Here is a 23,695-nt window from a genome sequence, read left to right as displayed (position 1 = left end):
CGATGAACGTGTAGAGTCAATTCTCCAACTTGTTGTTTTCTGTGCCTAAAACTTTTCTTTGCAGCCCATTGAGAAAGAGTCCCTCTCCTAAAGACCCGTCTGCCCTCCCAACTGCCAGGTTTTCCTCTTTCTATTTTAATTGGTTCCAACTGAGCTTAAAATTTCCCTTTATTATAAAAGTCTTTTCAGTGAAATAGAGACGACTTGGTTTTGAAGAGTATATCTCACTTATCCTATAATTTTCTCCTTGCTGGATAATACTTTGGCTATAAATGAGACATATGCTAAATCTTATTTAATGAAAATATTAAATAGAGATAATTAGAGTTATGGGTCATCTGATGAAGGAAAAGGGAGGGTATGACTGGATTTCTACCTCTAAAGATACAGTCAGTCCTAGGACACAAGTCTTTTCCCCCTACCGTCCATCCTTCAGATTGAGCTTGATATGTGGAAGGTTATGGGATCTGTAGGAGGCTTAATCAGAATTTGATGGTGGTAATAAGATTTTGGATAGGGTTTCAAAAAATGTGCCTTATTCAAGTAAGTCAAACTGCCATTTATATGTAAAATAATCTCATTGACTATCCAACTCAGCTTTCACGGTCATTTCTCTCTTCGAGAACACCATCAATGGTCTGTAACACATCTTTCCCATCTTTCTCTCTATTAAAGATACAACATACCCCGAGGGCCATTTTGACTTCACTGAAGAAAGCTTGACTATGATTTAAGTTGCTTAACCCACAGAGGATGGCTAGGGCTTCCATAATCACTGTCAGAGTCAAAATATCTGTGCAAGGGATCAACCAGACCCTGGTTGTTTCGGCAATGGGATGATGTAGGCTTTTCTTTATCAACACTTGTATTTTAGGATGGATTGTTTTGTATGCATATCTCACTATCCCAGATTACCCTTGAGTTTATGCTCCTTCTCCTTCACTTCCATGTGCTGGGATTCTAGCTACGCAGAGGTGCCCTAGACGATATGAAACACTCGTGAAAAAAAAAAAGGGTATGTTTGAAGTATGTTTTGAACATAACTGTTTCATTAAAACTTAGGTTAGAAGAAACACTCGAGTATACATGCTTTTCTTACTTTAATTCACTATTAGCCAATTAATTCCTATTAGTTGAAACCTTGTTTACCAAGAATACCTTTGACTCTTATTTCTGCTGCCTGGACCTTATGGTTTTCTGTGACGCTTTCTGTTCGTCGGAAACGAAGATCAGATTACCTCAAATTTTAAATCTAAATGTCCTTTTAGCCCTAGTATAAAATATATAAAGGAATCTATAGTGTCGGCATTTACATATACCTGTCTAACAGTTTTATGATTGTTTTCTGAAGATTAAATATAGATGTGACATTTGAAAGTAATCCCCCAGTTCCAGATTACGAACGGAATGACGCTCAAGATTATTTAGAAAGAACAGAGAGAGCCCAAGGTTTGGACTCCTGACTGTTCATAAATACAGTGTCAGATCACGTACTGTGTGGTACGGCAAACAAGTCCAGACATCTTTACCAAATGAAGCTTTAGTTTCACTCAACATGGCTTTATAAGATGGCCTCATAAGTGGTTTTTATTAAGAAGTTATACAGTATATGAAAAGACCTAAGATGCATTTTCAAAGAATTTAGCTTTAACTTTTCGTTGTTGTTGTTGTTCCTTTGATGGGTCAGACAAAACTAACAAAAAATAAAAACAAATTATAAACAGAAAGCATCACAGGTTTTCTCATTGCACTTGAAATCACCACCCACACTCTCCGTATTCTTGGCTCTCCTGGGTGGACTACCCGTAAGAACCTGAGTGGAGCCAAAAGAAAGGCCAATGAAACACGTGCGTTTGAGACGTACTTGTCAGTGGAGTCCTGCGACAATCTCTCCCTTCCGTACACACACTGCTCTCACTACTGCTTTCTTGAAAGTCTCAGATCTTTTCCGCACTTCAGTAAATAGTGTATTATGTGCTTCTGTCAGATAGATGCTTACACCTGTAATTATAGATGGTATTTGCCCTTCCTTGGAAGCAGGTGTCAGGGCAAGCCTCTTTCAGTGCTGTGAAACTCACAGCCAAAGACCACAAAGAGCTCAAGGATGCAGTCAATTCTCACGGGTGATCGCTAGTCTTGGAAGGTGTGGTATGTTTCTAGGTTCGGCTCTGATCCATTTCAACAGGTACTTCACTGGTTTACTTTTTTTTCCAGTTGTCTACTTGATATTCTTACCAACTATTTGATTCTAATACAAGAAGAGAGAAAACAGAACTATCATTTCCCCACCTTGTTATTGGCAACATCTCCCGCGTATTTTCACATGTCCTCCAAGGGTTTAATCTCTAAGCCTTAAAGTTACTGTTGAATTCCTGATTCACTTTCTTTCTTGTTCAGCTATTCTCTATGGCACTGGTGCTATCCTCCAAACAAAAGCAGAATGCTGCTCTAAGGTTCGCTTGTTTCCTAAGCAGTTAACATGACCAGGTTTCACGGTCTTGCTAATACATCTCCCATTTCACCCCATTCTTCTGTAGTCCTCTACAGTGATGCATCACTCATGTTTTTGAAAAACATTCAGATGTGTATATTTTCTATATTCTTATTCGTGTATTTGCTGGTCATAGCTAAACAGACCCCATCTAGCATCTAGCACGGCACACAAACGACCTTCAGGATCTGATCCTTGCCTACCTGGGTACAGGCCTGCACTCTCCACATCCCAGGCAACGACAAACATTCCAGTAAGTACAACCTGGTGGAGTAACTGCAGGAGGAGTCAGTGCACTTGGGAGGGACTTCACTTAGCTGCAGAAGGGACGTATAAGAAATAAGTCAATAGGGGTTGGGGATTTAGCTCAGCGGTAGAGCGATTGCCTAGCGAGCACAAGGCCCTGGGTTCGGTCCCCAGCTCCGAAAAAAAAGAAAAAAAAAAAAAAGAAATAAGTCAAGAGGTAAAAGGCAGACAAAATGTGCGCATGACTATGTATGAAAGGGGGAAACAGAGAAATAGAGAGAAACAGGGAAACAGACAGAGAAAGACACAGAAAGATACATGCACACATGCATTCACACATGTACCCACCCACCCACCATTGCAAGAAAGAAAGAAAGAGAGAGAGAGAGAGAGAGAGAGAGAGAGAGAGAGAGAGAAATAATAGACAACATAAGGCATTTCAGTTTACAGTATTTCTTCTCCAAATGCCAATTGTGGTATGTTATGGCTTCGATATATCCTCTACAAAGTTAAAATGTTACCAATGTACTGGTATTGTAAGATGTGGGCTTTCAGGAGTGATTAGGCCATGAAGGCTTCTCCTGCAGGAAAGAGATGAAGTCTCTCATAACAGAGGTCCCCATACAGCATTGGGCTTTCTTCTGCTACTGCTTCTTGCCATATGAAGATACGACTTTGCTCCATTCAGACATCACAGAGCGAAGCCATCACCATAGAAGAAGAGTGTGTTCCTCAGAAAATGACCACACTGTTGGCACCACAACCTTGGACTTTCCAGCACCCGGCGTCAGAAACTTAAGCCACATCCTTCATGAGTTGTGTAGTCTGTGGAATCATGTGGCCAAACAGACTGTGGCAAAAATAAAAGAAAAAGAGCCTCTGGTGATGAGATACACGTCATGGTCACTAATTAGAGTAGTAATCTCACACTGTGACCTTCATCTTTCTGACATATCTATATAACCTTTCATTTGTATAATCGACCTATCACTTCTTAAGGAGTGACAAGAGACTGTCACGATATTGATATTCAGAGTAGAACACAATGTAATATTAATTCAATATCATAAATACATAAAACATTCAAGTAATAATCTGATAATTACATACATTATGCACAATTATATTATAATACAACATGTAATGCTTTATATAACCTATATATTATGTATTCTATAATACTTACATGACACATATTATTATATGCATATATATTGGTGTACCCTGGGTCAGAGAAGAAATTTCATAGAGTCTAGGAACTATGTCCTGCAGGTGTTTTGTCTGCTTGTAAGCAAAGTGTGATTGGAACACAGTTGTACCCATTGCTACCCACCGTGTCCGTAGCTGCTTTGGGTACTGTGAAAGATTGGGGTCTTAGAACAAATGCTCTTTCCTCACTGAGCAGAAAGTAGTTATCCTGCGGCTTACAGCAGAAACTTGCTAATCCGTGTTACACAGAATGGAAAATTAAAAGCATAGGGAATGATTCACGGGTTAGATAAACAACAAGGCTTTTTGTAAAAGTCATACTGGAGAAGCTTACGCTCATTAATATTCCAGACGTGGTTTAAACTGTTAAAGGAAACGTCGCTGTTACACAGAGGCCTCCGTATATGAGTTATCAGTGGCTCACGATCAGTTGATAGTTTTCAGACTTGAAAGTACCTTTCAGTACGTCCTTATAATGTACAACAACGGGAAGTGATTTGCTGAAATAAAAACGGCTCTAGGCCAAACTGCTCGCGGCCATGTATGCGTGGGAGAAGACGCAGATATCACAGGCTCGTTCAGACATCACAGGCTCGCTCTCTCCTCAGGTTGGAAGCAACATCATCAGGATGTGAAGACTCACCTTTGGCCACATCTTAGCTGAATTCAAATTCCACCGACCATCACTATTAACCTCTGATATACTGAATGTATTTAATTTTACTCAAATATATTCCAGGTTTCTTAACTGCAAGATGTAAGGGATTTTGAGAACTGAATAGGATCTGTGTAGATTCAATGATCACTTTATGCCAGCGTTCGTTTGCCGCTCAACGGTACAGCAAATGATCTCTGTGTCAACATTGAGTCTGAAGAGTTCGTACCTCTCAGTGCACACTGCTGTGTGCGTGGTGCTCAATTTAGTTTGTCATTTCATTAGCGGAAGGGGAAGAGAATACAATGCAGTAATTACGAGCACTTCGTGAGGACGCTCATGTGCGCGCACTTATTCTCCTGATTTAATATAACGATTTAATAAGGGAGTAATGCCATGATGAGTAATAGAGTGGTTATGAAAAAATGTTCAAAACTTGGAGAAGATACAAATAAACAACGACACCTTTGCCAGGGAAATTTCCCTAGTTTTGTCTACCTGAATACCTCGACACTGAGTTGCTCTCACTCATTGAGCTTTGCACATTTTATTGGCATTTAGGACTCCACTGTTAGGGAAGCTGAAGCCATTTTTATTAAATTCCTTTCTATTCTTTCTCACTTTCAATAGCTCCTTGGCCAGTGAGAAGCCACAGTATAGCTCGAGGGCCTAACTGTGTGTATTAGTGCCAGCAGTCAGCCATTGTAGAGCTCTAGGGCTCGACTGTGTGTGTAGGATAGTTTCCTAGCTGTTACACCAGTGTGTTCCGTTTCCCTTCCATTATGTAGGGAATGGTTTTCTTCACTTACAGATTACATTAACAAGGTCTAAGAACGAAGTTCAAAATAAGAAAACGGACCCACAGAATGTAGAGAACATTCCAGAAATGTTTGAGCCATTTGCTTAAAAATATGTCACGAGCCAATAAGATATTCAAAATCGGAAACAGTAAAATAGGGCTTTGGAAACAGTGAGTACACAGAACAGATTTGGAGAATCATCCCTTAATGTTTCCAAACTTTACCCCGGCTACCTGAGACACTGTTTCAATTCCATTTCTCCTGTTCTGTATAGTGCACTGTGTTCTCCTCCTCTAATCCAGGCACTTATCCCTCATGTCTGGATAATCAAAAAAATCTTAGAGACAATTCCCCTGTTTCTAGTTTTCTGCCACTGTCAGATTTGTCAAACAGAATCATAATCTCAATTGTCAAAGCATTGGCTTTGCTACAAAGCACTTGCCTCTCTCTGTGTTGAAGTCCCCGTGTTAGCTATGGCTCCTAGTTGATGCCCACAAAGCCCTATCCTCAGGAAATTAGATTCCTTTTTCCTACACCCTTAGCTGATTCAAGGTTTTCCAGGTGCACTGAGGCTTATATTTGAATCAATACATTGAGCAAAAGTGGATGGCAACGCAGAAGCAAGGTTTCCCTTAAATACACATTGTTCACAAAGCATCGCACCGCAGAAAGTCCACTGTATTTGGACACCAACTCTGTCTCTATGATGGTCATTTGCACAGGTAGAGGGGTCAACTAGTTGTCTGTCATCCACTCAATTCAGGAGAGAAAGCTCATTGACTTGACAATAGCTTCAGTTTGCAAAGAATTTCACATACGGCTTCAACACAGCCTTGAAAATCCCTCTTCACATATATCCATGAATTGCAGGCCTCCTCTATGGGCAATGTACAGAAATAATGGAGGTTGGAAACAGGAAGAAGTTTTAGCAACAGCATCCAAAAATAGATGAAATGGACTCAAAATAAACCATGGCCTTGGACATATACTTGTGCACCCGGAAGAGAAGCTAGAGAGCATACATCTTAGTGTTGTGTTAGTTTGAGCAAAGTCACGGCTGGAAAACATGTTTTCAGAAAGGGAGTTGAAAAATGCCTCCTTGCTTCAGCTATGTTACAGAGATGGAAGTTTCCATGCATTTCTGTTTGCTCAGTAGCTCCTGAAGTAGAGAGCAGTTTGGATGGAATGAAAGGAACAACAGCCAATAACTTACCAGAGTGACGCTGGTCCTGTCAAGTAGAAGCAAGTACTTAGTTCAACATGTTCTGTGAGCTGGACCTCCAGGAAAGGACTATTAATAATGTTTCTCAAACTCAGAACATCTGTGATTTCCAGGGCTTGAATAGAACCCATTATAGGTGTCACTCAGTCCTTGTCACAACCTCCTCTAACTGCCTCTCTCTGCTTGAGCCCATTGACGAAACAAAACTAACTTCGCCAGCACCACATTAACTGTACGTTTCTGTGGGCACACAGACATTATAGAGAGGACCCGGTAGGATATAGCTACTTAAGGGCTATAATGGAAAGTTAAAGACTGAAATGTCCAAAGCTAGTTTTCACACTGAGCTGCAATTTTTGTCTTGCACTCTCTTTGTATATTCCAAATGCTGGGGGAACAAGAAGGCAGAAACAGTGAATCTTGCCTGGCAAACAGACAGGATACTAGAGAGTTGTTCGAGTTTAAAGAGAAGCTAGAATCTCTTTAAGAGGAGAAACAAGAGCTAGTAAAAACACAAATACTGGACTATGCTCTACAATTTGAGAAAGAATGACCTAGAGCACACTGAAGTGCATGATGGGAGATGTGAGTTTAAGAAAATGGACCTTCGCAGTACAAGTGTTGCAGCTGTGAATAATAACAATGTGTGTAAACTTGTACGTATTGTATTACTCTGTACTCTTACTTAAAAACAAACAAACAAATGTTCTGAAAACAAATACTTTGATTAAAGCTAACAGAAGATCCAAAGACACGTTTTCATACAAGATGACACACAACTGGCAAAAATCGTCTTTGAGAAATTGTTCTACGTCACTGGCTACTAGAGAAGAACAAATGGAAGCCACTGTTCACCGTTTAAATGACTGTTAGTGAGCTTATATCATCGCCATGGCAAGACGAACTGAAAGGAGGAAATACTCATTTTGGCTCTAAGTGCTTGGGCGTGAAACGGCACGAAAGAGCAGAGCAGCCACCACTTCTGCTGGGAGTGGCAGCCGACTTCACGGGATGCAGAAAATGAACAGGGTGAGAAACCAGCAAAGTTCAGGCTCCACAAACACAGCCCTATCCGCTGCGTCCTACCTTTTGGATTCCAACACCCCCTAATAACTATATAACCAGCAGTGGGTTAATCCACTGAGGAACTCAAGGCACTGATTATCCAATCATTTTGGCAAAGTCCCAACTCTGAACATTGCTACACCAAACATCAAGATGTTGATATCTAAACCTTTGATAAGTAATTCCAAACCTAATTATAATAATGGACAATGTACAAACATCAAACGAATTTTAGGATATGGATAAAAGAAGCCATCATACATTTTTGTAGCAATGTAAATTGGTACGGTTATCATGTAATAAAGAATGCATGCTTCTCAAAAAGTAAAAGTGGGATTAACATGTGATGACCCAGTAATTCACTTTTGCATCGACATTCAAAGAAATGGCAACCAGTCTGCCAAGGAGACGTCTCTATTTCCGTGTTCACTTCAGTGCTGACAACCTAAGTGTCAATGGATGGCAATGCGAAGAGCTTATGTTACATAAAGGAAGTCAAATGCCTACTCAACCTTAAAAAGCAAGTAAATCATAATAATCCAATGAAGTAGAAATATCAAACATCAAAAGATCAAACATTAAGTGTTAAGTCAGCACAAGACACAGACAGACAGAATAGACTCTACTCTAAGGTGCAATAGGGCTAGAATAGTTTTTAATAGTTTATTATATATTATGTCAAGCACTAGAAGGCAATGTTGAAGTTTCTCGGTTTAAAACAGGGTATTTCAGGAGCAGAAGATACAAAGTATTAGGATATGATCAATGAGCACTACATAGAAAATTGTTGCACTGTATTTCATAAATATACCCAATTGTTGTGTCAATTAAAATTCCTTTTGAAAAGTTGGACTCATAGAAATAGAGAATAGCTTGGTAGTAACCAGAGGTGGTGGTTAGGGGGACTGAGGAAATGTTCCTCGAAGAATTCACATTTGCAGATTGGTAGGAGAACCATACTTAAGAGATGCTCTGTATACATTGTGCCTATAATTAAAATTCAAATATTCTATAAGTAACAATTGCTAGGAGTAGATTTTAATCTGTCAAAATAATAAGTGCACAGAAGTAGCCACCGTTATCAGAATTCTTAGTCATGCTATGGTGGACACATAGCTCAGATGTAAGATTACACAGTTTTTATTCATTAAATAAAATTTAAACCACTTTTAAAAAATAGGTTATAATACCAAAAGAAGAAAGTCACACTGAGCTCCCATTTAAGAAAGGGACCCTAACAGACTTTTTTCTGTTATTACTTAGGTGCAGCTCAGACCTGGGAAGATCATAGTAACTGATTCTGAGCGTTTACCCTGTAATGTCAACCATAATTGACCGATGTTCTTAGACTCTCTTCCTGGCTCTCCCCACAGCAAGAACTGCAAATGCAGCAACACAGTCTTTTAATACTCAAATTGTAAGTAGAGAGTCACTGAGTCCTAGAAGGGCACAAAACCTAGATATTGGCTCTGTTTTTTGCCTTTCATGAACTTGGAAGGATTAATTGTTCTCAAAACTGTGCATTTTATCTACGCAATAAGAATAATTTCCATAGACTTCACACACACACACACACACACACACACACACACATGTGAAGTGTGACAACATTCTTCTATTTAAGGACAAAGTGTGATGATGCATTTCCTTTAATCTCTAACAACCTTGGAAACTGGGATTTCCACATTGATTTTGAACATCATTATTTCGAACAATATAGGTCATCAAATAGTAAGCTTTTAGTCTATTAGTGATGTCGAGATCAAATAGGAATAAAAATGTGTTATTTTCAAATGTCATGGTGATGCACTTCAGTCAAGGAGCAAACTGACAGAAAATTAGGTTGATGATCAAATAGAGTGCAAGCTAAAGATAAAAAAGCAGGTTATTAAATGACACTAAGATTTGTTTCAGACACCCACAATGCCACAACTTTAATAGAAGTGATCTGAAGTAATGGTGGAAGTGACATCCTAAAGTTTTATTATGTGTGCGTTTGTTAAATCGCAAAGCCATTAAGGTTAATTTAATGAAATTTCATATAGCTATAGTGCCAGCTGTTTAATAATGGAGAGTGCTGTGGAGAAGTTTAGAGAGAGCTGCAGGGGTTGTTTTATTTGCTGCCTTTTAACAACACAACCAAGCCAGGGGTCATTTGATGATGTGGTGATTTGGAAGAATAAATCTGCATTGATGTCTGAGCTAATTGTTTATAATAGCTGAGGGAGTCTGATAAAGTGTCATACAATTGACTCTGCGAAGCCGAGGGCGATGGTCCCTGGAAAATGAAGTTTCGTTGGTTTGGTTGTCGTTAGTTCCTCAGTTATATGTTTATTCTTATTTTAAAATAAAAAAATCTCAATCACACCTCAATTTCACAGACATACTTGAAGAACGGGACATTGCTGGGGCATTTGTACTTTCTCTTATCTTGAGACCACACTTGTGTACCGTCCTTAGTCCTTCTATGTCAGTTGACTGATTTTGCCTGATTTTCTACTAACTTTTCAGGTTGGCAGTATTCTAGATGTGTATTGGGTCCAAATCCTATTTGTAAACTCACTTGTTAGATTCATAAGGAAAAGCATATGTTCCAGTCATTCATGACCAACTCAAGACTCGTGTCTTTAAGTGCAGATGATCATACTGAGGAGCTCTGAAGGGAAGCCATGCTGTTGTGTCTGCAGAGTGGAGGCTGGCCTGACTGACTAGAAGAAACAACATTTTCTTCATACTAAAGACTCACTGTAAGGCACACTGAGCCACAGGGAAAACTGGGGAAGTAAGTGGTCCTAAACTTGGACTCAGGACACTATCTTCTTTGTTTGTACAAAAGACAAAGAATGGTTTCCACAGAAAAAGGACTAAGTGGCCACTGGAGCGAAGCAGACTAGACTGCATTCACACAACTCATTTGGTGTTGGGTGCTGGGCAAACCATCTCTTTGAAACAGTAACAGACTCTGGGCTTTGATACTTTGTGTTGAGTACAGTGAAACATGCTACATTCGGTCCTTCTGCATAGTCATTTCCTTGTAAACTCAGAGAATAGCCATTATAACTTGCACTTGGATAGATTTTGGCCTGTTACAATTTTTCAGGAAAAAAATACTGATTAAAACTCACTGACTCTAGCCCAACCTGTTCAGTTCCCTCACCATGGTAGTCATATAATTGTACAGAGGTTCTAAAGCCAACAGACTTCTTTATTTTTCTTAAAAAACCTACAAAACTAGGCATTAAATGTAGCACAAAAATAAGGAAGAGAAAAATATGAAAGAATATTATATTTGGAAAGTAAATATCAGATTCAAATAAAAAACAAAGTTATGGAAGGCTAGTTCTAAAACATCTAAAATATTCAAGATGGATATTGGCTAATATTTAAGCAAAAGTTAAGTAAATAGAAAATAGAAATGTTTAGTTCAATTAATTTTCAGAAAACCAAATATGATTTGTTCTTTGTAGATGGCTATAGTTCTCTGAGACATTAGATAAAGTGCTCACGGCCATAATGTCAAGACTGTTCTTAACACAAATGTGTCTGCTCACCTTAGAGACTCTGATCAGCATTCCTAAATTTGGCTCTGTAGCATAGATTTGGCACTGTAGATTCAACCACCCATTGACAAATAAGTCATTTTCTTAGAATAGTGTGTATCTAATATTCTAATTTCATTCCTGTTGCTATGATTTACAAAACCCTATCGGAGAGCCTCTTGAATGGCCATTGAAGTTTTAGGGTACCGTTCCAGATAGTTTATCTCAGCACCAAAGTTGTAATGAAAGGAGCTGTAGCAGGAGCTTGTATTATACCCAGAGTAAAAGGCAAAAAGAAATGGACACAGTGAGGCCACTTTCTGCCTTAAGCTCTGCTCAGCTAGCTTTCTTTATTCTTATACAGTTATGAGCCTGTGGCCTAGAGGATGGGGGCACCCATAGTGGGCTGTGTCTTCCTCCCTCAACTAAGAGTTAAGAAAAATCTCTCACACCACATTCACAGGTCAGTATGGTCAAGGTAATAACTTATAAAGATTCTCCTCATAGCATATGATTCTGAGTTATGTAAAATTGACAGTTAAAAAGAGTAACCCCATGTAGGGTTGAAAAATAAGGAAGATTGTAACCTTTTAGACAAAGGGACAAATAATTGGTTCTAAGTTAGAAGGTTGAAAGACAGATTGATGCAAAAATAGTTGAACTGGGACCCTGTAAAATTCCCCACGGGGAAGGGTGTATGAGAACAAGCACACTGCTCTTACTAATGACCTCCACACCATTGCTTAAAGGCACCTTTCCTACTTGCTTTCTTGGTTCTCTGCTCAGCCTGCCACTTCATGGATACTATTTGCTGAATGACTTAAGGCATTCATTTGCATTCATTCGAGTTAGACTGTAACACAAGGTAGACTGCTACAGAACCCGTCCTGTGGATAATCTTCACTGAGTCCCCAAAGTAACAAACTATATCTGCACATTATTTTGGTGCCTTAACAAAGATGTTTAAGTCAGGCAGAAGGGTCTGTCAAAGGAGAGCGGCATTCTAGTGAGGAAAAATACTGACATTCACAAAACAGAACAAAGTCCTTCATGGCCCTCTATCTTTGACACCCTTCTACCAGTACTAGGCAGTACAGAGGTCAACAGATGCAGCAGGGAAAGCAGGTTGTAGTCACATTGACAGCTAGGAAATGAAATGACACAGAGTATTCAATGATTGCCCTCAATTAGCCTATGCAAAGCAAGAATTAATTACCAGCATTGAAGAAGGCTCACCTCTGACTCCTCTTTCAAGATCTCACTTACATGGAGTGCTCCTCTGGCGTTGTAAATGAAGGTGCAGTGGACTCGATAACTTGCATTTTCCTTAATACATTCTAGTAAGAAGTGTGTGTGAAAATATAATAAAGGGACTCTAGGTAGGCTTACATATAGATGTCAGCGACAGAGGTGCATGCAAATGCAGGGACAGATATGCAATATGCCAATGACAGAGGTGAATGCAAATGCCCGGACAAATATGCAATATGTCAGCGACAGAGGTTCATGCAAATGCAGGGACAGATATGCAATATGCCAAGATTGATAAAATTGCAAGAAACACTGGATCTACCACTGCTGCACCGTGAAAGGGAATTAGTAGGAGCAGTTGCACGTGTTAGCTTGGAAATTCTCAGGGCAGCAATTAAATGTCTTAAAGTAAACCTATAAAATCTCTTTATTACTATACCAGGATATAAATTATAATAAAAATAATGTCTGTGTAGGTAGAGATTGTATTTTTTGGCATATTCTCTTACCGAAAGCTGTACATCTTTTCCTCAAGTCAGCAGTAAGATTAGATCAAATGAATCTCTAAAGCTATTCACTTAATGAAATAATTTGGATACTCAAACAATAAAACCATTAATGACAGAAATGCAGTAGCAGCATCAGAACACACGGCACGAGGTTTACTCTGCCGGGAAGCGCTCCTTGGGCAAAGGGAAGCACATGTGGTGGGATCCAGGGAGAAGAGGAAGCAGAGGAGTGGAAGGGAACCGGTACAGAAAGGTGAAGAAGGTAAGAAAATCAGAAGACGGGATTGAGAGAAGAAATTGGTTTGTACTTAAGCACCAACCCTAGGCTCTAATAACAGAAAGTTATTTCTTTGTGACACCGTTGTTTCCAAGTTGGAAGCTAAAGTCAGAAAATTTGGAGAATTGAGCTAGAGTTTGAAGGCACAGGCAGCGAGGTGATGAGAACTGAGGTCAACCCATTTGGGCCACGCATTTGTATCAGGCAGTTGTGTCTTAGGATGAGGAAAGCAGTCAGCCCTTGGCTCCACAGGAGGCCAGTGTGGCTCTGCATATCACTGTCACCACCGTGCCCGAATAGTCATCAATGTTTCATAAAGGGCTATGCCAAATCTTACTTCTTTCCACAGACAATTGGTATGCCACTCAGAGGCCTCTCACTCAGTCACTAGAGAAGAAGGGTGGCATGACTGAATAGCAATTATCTCAGATTTCGTGCACTTTTCTCTACATAAACTAGCACATAGGAAACCAGCCCCATTGGGCTTGTAGTTACTGACCATGGGGGCGTTTGTTTCCTTGCTTCCTTCGGTGAGGGTGGATGCATAGATCATTTTGACCTTTAAAAGAACAGAAATGGCTAACCAACCTCAAGGTTAAATGGAGAAATGTATGCACAGATCAAAATAATATTAGTTCATTGCCCCAATATGAGATCAGTGCTCAAAGGAAGATGCTACTGCATTGTCTGCAGATGGTTTCGTGATACTCTAGATGGCTTTCAGTGTGAGGCAGGTATGGTACTGTATTAGTTTCTTTTACTGTCTTAGTTTCTTTTCTTGTTGCTGTGGTAAAATACTCTGGACACAAAGCCACTTAAAGAAGACAATGTTTACTGAGCACATAGCTCAAGGCGAAGTGGCAGAGACAAAGAAGTCAGTGCAGCAGGAGCGCTGTATGGTGTTCACACTGTATCCACAGTCAAGGCACAGCAGTGAAGGCTTCCTGTGCTTTAGGACCTGGTCATGCCAATCTTCGGGATGGTTCTTTCCACACCAGTTAAGGCAGTGATGATAATCCCCCGAAAGGCATGCGCAGGGGCCTAGCTCCTATGTGATTCTATATTGGTGCAGCCCACAGCCATTTGCTTAATCAAAGTATCACAGATGCTTTGTCTCAGAGTCACTGGGGAAGGTACATAGTTTCTCCATATGTCACTTTCTTAGTTATTCTAAAGAGGTGCTATAAACGCCTTAAGGATAGGGCTTGTGTAGTGTCCACCCCATGCCTGCCTGTAGAAAGGGTTGGATACCTGTGGGCTTTCATCATCAGTATTACCATGGTTGACCCTCTAATCCTGAAAAAGAATTCTTTGAGAGATGACCCAGACAGCATTATGTCAAAGCCATTCTTGGTGGGTTAACATGAGAAAATGTTTGCTTATTTCCACCTTCAGAAGAAATGTTTAAAAAAAAAGTGTGTGGGGGGGTGGGGGTGTGGAGCAAGATTTTCAATGCAGATGAAACAAACTTTCCTAAGTCCTGGTCCTGGTTACAGCTCTCTACACCAAGCCAACCACCTTCTTGCTCTTGTGGGGTGGCGTGATGTGGTGTATGCCAAATAGTGACTCGCTGTAGAGGCTTTCGGCTTCTCTGACAGCCATAAATCCCCAAGTAACTCTAAAATTCCATCAAATCTGGCTTGTTTAAATGACGCTCGCCAACTTTTGCCTTGAGTGTGAAGTGTGAGCCACTTAGGTTTAGCTGAGAGAGGCTGGGCCAACAGCTCTTGAACACAGTAATCGTTTTTGCAGGCTGTCCCAAAGTAAACTGAAATCACAATTTGAACATGTCATCAACCCTGAGACTTCAAGGATGTTAAATATTTTACTCTCACTAACAGACTGCAAAGTAATGCTTGCTTGGCCAAACACTTGCCCTTTCCATCTCTCCGATCACTTGCTAGATTGCTAGAACTTGACTTCTTACAAATCTCCAGAAGTCCTGTAGATAGAAGCTTTCTTTTTCCCTCTAGAAACTTTGGTTTAGCTTAGAGTGATGTAGAATCTAAATTTGGGACATATGTTCTAAACTGTTCAGACCTCAGCTCCCCCATTCATAAAATCTCATGTGCTGTTTGAAGGGACAGGGATGAAGTACCTTGATCGCTCATAGCAGGAAGTAACACGTACAGCACCAATGAGTACCTTCACTGCTGCTGACCCTATACATGCTTATCAAGTGTTATTTACATTGGCTTCTGTTTTGCAAGGCTCATCCCTCCTGCTTACACTCTATGGCTGCCCCATCCCCACTGTCTTACAGAGCTCCTCCCTCCTGCTTACTTGTCTGTTATGGATGCCCCATCCCCACCCCTGAAACACTCACCTCTTTGTGTTGCAACTCAGAGCATTTCAGGTTTTGGTCCTCTAATGAGTTGTTTGTTTAAAGTTGCCACTCCTGCCTTTGTACTCTTGCCTGTCCATTTTAACCTCACTGTTATGCACATCTTCGTGTAGTTCGCCTGTCAATTTCCCCAGGCAAGCCTCTTCAAAAGGACTTTGTTTATTTATTTCATTTTTTATATGGATCATGAATTTCTAAAGTTCTAATGAGGCCAGGACTCACCAGGGTCTTCAATGTTGGTGGATGAAATATCTCCCGCTAAGAGAATAATGCTTACACTTCAATGGCAACTTACTTATCACTTAGATAAATATCACAGCACTGTATTATTAAAGAGACCTCTGGAAAAGTTAATCCACCATGCAGGTGTTTTACATGACTTTTACTAATTACGACATTTGGTGAGCTTGAGATTTTGTGGGAAGTCATACACTAAGGGGAGATCGGATGGTTGGATGTGTATGTCCTAAGTAATTAATTAAGTAATTAAGTAATATCTTCTCAAATGACTCCATGACTCTTAAAATGGATACAAGATGTGAGTTCACAGTCTCGTATCCATTTATCCATACATACACACAAAGGCTTAAATGGAAATCTTGTTCATGGAGAGTCTCCAAGATGGCCGGGTGGGGAAGGAGGTGGCGGTGGAGGTGGTGGTGGCCGCTCCCGAGAGAGGGAAACAACAGGATTTGTAATGAAGAACATCAAACTCTGAGCTGTAACCTGAATTTTTGTCCAAAATTGAGCGTGCTGACAGGAAGCACTGCAAACCGTTTGTTTGTTCTGTTGGCCTCCTTGAGGCCCCCTTACCCATCTAGAAACCATGTATTCTACCACATGTGCGCCAGCCTGGACCGACTCTCATACAGCCCTGCCTGTCCTTTCTTGGGCTACGTGGCCCGGCTCTCAGAGCCCCTGAGCATCTCTGAGACCTCCATGATTGTTAGAATGGTCAGCCTGTCAGCTACAAACTGCTACATGCAGTCACTACATGTAGTCATTGTGCATGAAATGCACAGTGGCGAAAATCCCTAGGACCCCTGTGAGCTGGAGCAGGCACTGGAAGCCCCGTACAAGGACATTGTGATAGAGCCCACCGGAACTGGAGATGAGACAGCACTCTGGATCACCGTAGGCAGTTGCCGGCACAAGAGGGCTATGTTGGCGGGTACTGCCTGCCTCCTCACCCCATTGGCACTGCCCCTGGATTACTCCCACTGCATCTCCCTGCCCACTGGTGTGCAGAGCCCTCTATGGGATCTCCTGGCAGTTTGACCCGTGCTGCAAGTACCAGGTGGAGTATGATGCCTGTAAACTGTCCCGCCTGCCTCTGCACATGCTCACCTCCACAACAGCGGCGCTGGATCAGGAGAACGAACTGCACAGAAAGAGACTGCACAACACAGAAGCCCCGGCTGCCCTGGAGTACTGTGTAAATAAGGGTTATGAGCTCTACACAGTGACTGCAGGAGAGTGGGGCACAAAGAACGCAGAACCACGGCGCCCACACGACCCAGATCCGTACAGCAACACTGGGTTTCCTCCGTGAAGCAACGTCACCTAGGAAAGTGTTTGGTTTGATACTTGTTACTTTTTTTTTTTTAAGCAAAAATAACAGATCATGGGTGTGCCAAGGGTTTATTCAGCTCATTACACTAAGATGTCTATTTCCATTACCCAGGAGCAGCTCCCAGGCTGTGGAAGTCTGACTGAGCAGTGGAATATGGATAGGACCCAATCGATGCTACCTTTTGAGGGGCATGAACTTGCTGTGGGGGTGTCTTAAGTATATGGTTTAACTAAACCATTCAGAAGCCAACCGCAAACTATTGTCCATTAAAATGATGAGAATTTAAAAAAAGGAAAAGAAAAAGGAAGGAAGGAAGGGAGGAAGGAAGGAAGGAAGAAAGAAAGAAACCCTGTTGATCTTCAACCAGTGTTCCAGTTATGATTTCCTGGTCAATTACATAACTTAGAAGAGATACCTTCAAGAAAGAAAGAAAAGTGGCGAATTGGATCAAGTTTAAATGGAAGTATACCAAAACTGTGCATGTCTTGAGAAGTCTCCATGACCTGGAGATGGTAGCTGTTCTAGCTGGCACATGTTTGACCACATGCCGAGATACTTACATCCCTGATCTACCCGTGGGCAGCACAGTTCTGATAGAATACAAGGTACATTAGTCTAGGCAGCTCACCTGATTACATGCTTGGATTTAGCCTCTCACACAGTTGTCTATGGCGTGGCAAAAAGAGGTCTGCTCTCTTTCACAGACTACTTCAGGCTTCTGCCTGAAGGACAGTTCTGACTGACGCGGCCCTGCTGGCACGCTGACTTGTTCTAGTCCATATCTTCATAATGACTCTCGTGCCAGAATGGCTGGGGCAGTTTGGTGAGCCCCATGGTGAACAGCATAGGGGGCGGGTCAAGGGTTCTTGGCTATGAAACCACAGAAAGTATTCTGAAAGGGGTTGCCAAGTCAGAGGGCATAAACTGCGCCAATGCAAGGCCTGCAGGAAAACCACAGGAGAGAAGGCCGTTTCAACTTGTGATTAGCTAAAGAATTTGGCAAAGAGATTTGACAAGAGTCCCTGTAGTCACAGGTCAGTACACGAGTCAGAAATAAGGCAAGGGAGTCAGGCTGTTTTAGTCTGACTTGGGAAATTCTTGGAAGTGTGTAATATAAAGTTTCAAAAATAAACCGTAACTGAGCTAAATAACAAAGTATTTTATTATCTTGAAATTATTCCCATTCTCTTGCTGCCTAGTTATAGGCTGATAAATTTTTCTCACAGCATTGCTCTCTTTGTGATTATAAAGAATGTTCTGCCAGAACCTACTATACAGTAGGAGAAATGGAATACAAACACTCGAAGAATGTCTTATCCTGTGCTCAGTGAAGAGAAAGAACTCTGAGAAGAAGGGATTTTGAGGTTGGACAGGTTCACAGATTTTTCTGGAGCCTGGAGCGACAACAGCCCGTATCACACTAAGACACAAGATAGGGTGGAGTCCTTCAGACCTGGGTTAGTTGACCACTCAGAGTGGCAGTGATTAGACACCTGCTCTTTGGCCTCCCAGCAGACAAGGAGTTCTTCGTAAGGAAGACGTAAGGCTATCCTTGGGTCAAAGCGTGGAATTTCTATAATTAATCTTCCACACCACATTTAATAGGAGGGCATTCCCTTAGCTTGGTCTTTGACATTTTGCTTGTTTCACTTGCAAAGTTAGAGCCATCCTAACTAGACACCAGCTTATTCCCAGCATTCGTTCACCCCTCCCCCCCAGCCTCCTGACTACTTCTCAACACTGTCTCCTCACAATCTCCAAGAGCACCGGTCACACATGCCAATTACCACCCTTCATTTCCACCCCAGTAAACTCAACATCCTGCACCAGCACCACTTTAACAGAAGGCAAGATAGGCCAAGCTAGCGTCACGGGCTTTAGCTACTGAAGACCTGCGAGTCATTCAGCTAGAGAATGGCTGACACATCCCAGGAGAGAGCCCTGTGATGCAGCCTTTCTCTCACAGATAACACTAAAGCTAATCATGCTGATATATTTGTAAATAAGAACAGAAAAATCAGAAGACACCAGCCACCTTACTATTACCTAATGTTAGAGTCATTACCACATCTTTGGTGAATTGACTAAATAAAGTTTGCTTCTTAAACTGATCACTGAGTCAGTATTCTGCATAGCCATCAATGAAGTGAAGGGCACTGAGGCCACAGTGACATTATGACAAGGTGGCACAAAAATTATTTTCCAAATTCTTTCAAAGGAATACTGATTTGTGAGAAACTGTGGCAGGCACAGCTGTGGCTTTGGCAAGTGGGATCAAGCCCCACTCCTGAGTTTACATCCTTACCATACAGAGCAAGGTGCAAGAACTGTAGGCTATTTTGTCATCCAACCAAATCCAACTTTGCTTCTTCCCACACTGAAAATTCACACACACATACACACACACACACACATACACACACACACACACAAACGCACACACGAACACACACACTTGCACACACGCTAACACACACCTACAAACATGACTGCCTTTTGCATTTGGTTGTTCAAGTATTTTGAGTTCCTTTTAAGCTATTCACATTCTTACTAACTGAAGATTGCACAAGATTAACTTTTAAACATGTTTATTTCGTTCCCATGAAAATGGTGAATGTAAAAACAACTATGAATTGTCACCTGGGGAGCCATGAAGCCACAGAGCTTGTAACCCTCAATGCCTCCAAACCCACCAAGTTCCCTTAGGCCTTAATGATACAAAGTCAGAATATGCGTACCACTGTGTTTGTGAGAGGAAGGACATGAGGAATGGAGCCAAACTAGCAGCACTGCCTTGGGTCTTTACTGAGCCACTGAGTGGGCAGGAGACACATGGGGGCCTCATCTAGAGATTTGACCTCCGGCTCTTCCAGTCTGGGGCAAACCTTTCCAAGGGAAGGAAATATGGTTGGGAGTCAGCCTTTGTGAATATGTTTTCAGTCAGTTCCATGACTTCTTTTGTGACTTTCTGTGCTATGTGAGATTTATTTTCTGTCAAAGTGACTGCACATGTTGCTTTTGCAGATGGCATGTCGGTCTATGCACGGAAGGAACACAGTAATCCTTCAGAACATCTCATTTTGAACACAAAACAGGCAGGAGAGCACAGAGTTCGGTCCATGTGGGGAAGGTATGTTGTTGAGACTCTGGAGATGACGGAATCAGGAGTGCTGTGATGTCACCATCTCACCCTTACTTATCAAAGGGGTATGCTTCGTTCTTTGTTTTCATTATCTGGGGAACACGAACTTTCCTAAGGATGGGAGCTGCTTAAGTCAGTGTCCTGTATGTCCAAAGCCTTATGTGACCAGTATGTGGGAGAAAATGTATTATTTATTTATTTAGACAAAGCGGTTTTTATTTCAAATTCTTAATAGTTATGAGCTACGTGTCAGAGTTGACTAGTGTAAGGGATTATTTTCAGCCGGCAGTTGTTGGCCGTAAGAGCAGATCTATTGAGAGATCATGAGTTTGTACAAGAAGTCAGAATGGAGAGATGTAGAATCCTTCTCTTACCATCGAGATGGGGAGAAAGCTCTAAGGCTCTGCAAAGGGGCAGGGCAGCCTGCCATTCAGACGGTAACTCTGAGTCAGGGAAGGGAACTCTACTGAGCCTTGCCTCAGCCTCAGACAGCTTGTCTTGGAAGGAGAAAAACATACCTGCTCAGAGCACAAGGAATGTTCATCTGTAAGCACCAAGTCCCTCCCACCTGAGCAGCATAGGGAGAAACCTGTCTCGCCAAAGATTAGCATCTCAGGGTGAAAAAAACCATTCTAGAGCATTTCAAAGGATAATCGATACGTGGTATTCTTTGGTTATTTCCAGGAGAAATGATGCCAAGTGTTTTATATATTTTATATTTTTTAAACCTAAAATTGACTTCATAAGACTTTTGCTCCCATTCCCTACGTATTTATTCACAGAAGTGGCTAAGAGTTCTGAGCCTCTGCTTGGCATCAGGCACCCCAGCTCCCACTCCAGCATTGCAAACAAAACAAACATAAACGGCCCCCAGAGTAAGCAAAGATCAGAGGAAAACCCAACAATGGCATTTGTGCATCACAACTCTAAAATATGGGGTGGTTTGTTTTGGCATTTTTGAATAATTGGGACTGAAAGCAGAAAACCTATAAGTACATTGGCCCTGGGCCTCTCTACATAAAGCGACCAACTGTCTCAGTTCGCTCACGGGTAGCCTGACTTTGGCAGGCAAGGTAGAACCTTCGAGTTCGTGGCACAGCAGAACAGCTGGCTGTTTCCCTATGTTAAAGATACTGTAAATAATGAATGGGAGCTTCAGAAGGCCTGAAGTAGAATAAAAGCCTCTTTTATGGTTACAGGTTTCCCGGATGGTGGGTGTTCTAAAGGAAAAAAAAAAAGTGACTTACCACCAAAAGAACTCAGGTAAAGTTGACTACCTTTCTCTCTCTATTCGTTTAGGAGCTGCAATTGTGTGCCAACCTCAGCCTTGAACTCGATCCCTGGCTCAGAATTTGGAACACACATCCACCCATAACATAGCTGCAGATTAAAAGCAAAGCAAATAAAAGGAATGGACAAATACAGGAGGAAAATGACTATTGAAAAATTATTCAAGAGGTAAGGGTGCAGACCTGAGGTGAGCAATCGACGGGGCAGGGATGAGAGCAGAAACCGTGCCAAAGGTTTGGGAGTACCACGCTGGGAGAAAGGCCGTCTGCTTGGCCTCTGTGTGACTTTACCTCTGGACATCTCTCTAGCCCTTGGAGGCTCCTTTCTGGTCAAGGGGGCTGCTGCTTACAGCTTGTGTCTTTACCACTTGGGCCATTCCACCAGCTACTTAATAATTCCGAGTGGATGGTGTCTAAGTTTGTTTATAGACACATACATTCCTTCTTGCAGTTAGACTGTGATAACCTCTGGCAAGAAGTTTATACACTTTGCCCTGCCTTCCCTGAGAAGAAATTTCCCTTCTGTTCTCACATGGTCTCAGAGAAACAAAGACTACCATATTTAGTGGAAGACAAAAAGTCAGACTCTTGGAAAAATGTTGACACAGAGAGCCTTATCCCTGAGAACAAGATTATACCGAAATGGACCAACGAAAAGTGCCCACTGAGAATTATAGGATTTAGAAGCTAGCTTTTTCTCATGTTCACATGTCACTTTAAGTTGCCCCCGAGCATTAAATCAATGCTAATTTTAGTTCACTCCATGTCGTTGGAAAATAGGGGCTTATACTCTAATTTGTCTAAGTGGGAAAGTTATCCCACCAAGCTGCCCAACTGGGGCCTGGCAAAAGAACATTCATTTTGGAATGGGCAAAGAAATCATACTCCAAGGACTATGGTTTCTCTGATTAAAGTTTTGAACATCACTTTGTGTTACTCACAAGATCAGTTTAAATTAAGCACCCATATGATTTTTACAAATAAAGTTTTATTATTAGTCTGCCAGCCATGTAGGCATACAGACTCTCCTCTCACAAGAGCATCTTAAGAGACACCCGTGAGTGTCAGGTGATCAGCCCGGCATGGTCTTCATCAATTCCCTGTGCTCTAGTTTCCATCAGCATAGTTTTAAAAAGCATTCTTGTATATTTCTTTGTGAGGGTCTGTGTGCCTGCATATATAGTATTGCAGTGTATGTCCTTGTGTGTGTGTGTGTGTGTGTATGTATGTATGTATGTATGTATGTATGTATGTATGTATGTATATGTGTATGTATATGCATTCCTGTGGCCCTAGGAGGTCAGAAGTCATCAGGGTTCTACCTCACCCCCCTTTGCTTTTCTTCTTAGGCAAACTTTCTCCTTGCACACAGAAGTCACATTTTCTCCCATAGCCTGGAAGACTACAGCCCTCAAGGATTCAGGGTTAAAGGCATGGGTTGGATGCCTGTTTTATTGTGTGGATTCTGGGACCAGGACGTTGGTCCTTAGGATTATACCTGCTATACATCAAGTGCCATTTATTGTTAAGCTGTCCCCCAGTCCTCCTTACCAGTTTTACAGCAGCCCTTGTTCCGTATTTAAACTGGACTGAGAGAATTGTTCAGTTGCTCATTCACCCATGCACCCTGTATTTGCTGAGTACCCCTTATGTGTCGGTGTTAGGTTCAGGCACATAAAGATACCCTCATCCACTTTTCCTCAGCTTAGGAAGATAGATAACCTGTTAGAAATGATTTGGACAATGTAAGTGCTTCCCAGGTACATGAGCATCTCTGGGAGTGTAGCCAGGAATGCAAGGAAGGATTCTTCTTACAGTGACTGCTGGGGGAGGCATTTAATCTTTGGGTTAATAATGAAGCCAACATAGAGGGGTAAAAGGAAAAGTATCTGAAATAATTTGGTAGAAGCCAGGGAACAATAGTTTAAGTGGAGGCCTGCGGGTCCTGAATTCATCTGTGTCTCCACTCGTCCTTCAGGTTTGTGCCTTGCACAACCTGAGTTGAATTAAACACTGCAGTTCCACATAGATTAAAGGGTACACACACAGAGAAATGCAAAGTAAAAATCATCCTTTATATATT

The 23,695-nt window shown here is 41.5% G+C and overlaps 1 protein-coding gene and 1 pseudogene across 1 annotated transcript in view; one reads left to right on the top strand and one right to left on the bottom strand.

Annotated features, from left to right (window-relative positions):
• Gpc6 (glypican 6) overlaps positions 1-23,695 on the bottom strand; it is a 999,201-nt gene that overhangs the window by 564,575 nt on the left and 410,931 nt on the right.
• Positions 16,230-17,160, top strand: Tmem11-ps1 (transmembrane protein 11, pseudogene 1; annotated as a pseudogene).

Source organism: Rattus norvegicus, chromosome 15 (genome assembly GCF_021556685.1).
Source record: "Rattus norvegicus strain SHRSP/BbbUtx chromosome 15, alternate assembly SHRSP_T2T, whole genome shotgun sequence".
NCBI lineage: Eukaryota > Metazoa > Chordata > Mammalia > Rodentia > Muridae > Rattus > Rattus norvegicus.
This window is presented reverse-complemented; position numbering and strand designations above follow the sequence as displayed.